Here is a 245-nt window from a genome sequence, read left to right on the forward strand (position 1 = left end):
CATAAAGACAGATATAGAGTGAGTGAGAAAGAAAGAGAGAAAGTGGGAGGGATAAGGGTAAGACAGCATTATACAAAATGAAAGAGAAAGTTTTCGTAAAATATGAGACAGACAGAGGTAGCCAAACCGACAAAGTGAAATACAGAGACAGAAAAAAATAGGAGAAACGAGGTAGGATAGAAAGAAAAAGATGAAGAGCAAGCAGAGGACTGAAACAGACAGTTAGACAATATGCATTATTATGC

The sequence above is a fragment of the Penaeus monodon genome, chromosome 34, assembly GCF_015228065.2.
Source record: "Penaeus monodon isolate SGIC_2016 chromosome 34, NSTDA_Pmon_1, whole genome shotgun sequence".
Classification (NCBI taxonomy): domain Eukaryota; kingdom Metazoa; phylum Arthropoda; class Malacostraca; order Decapoda; family Penaeidae; genus Penaeus; species Penaeus monodon.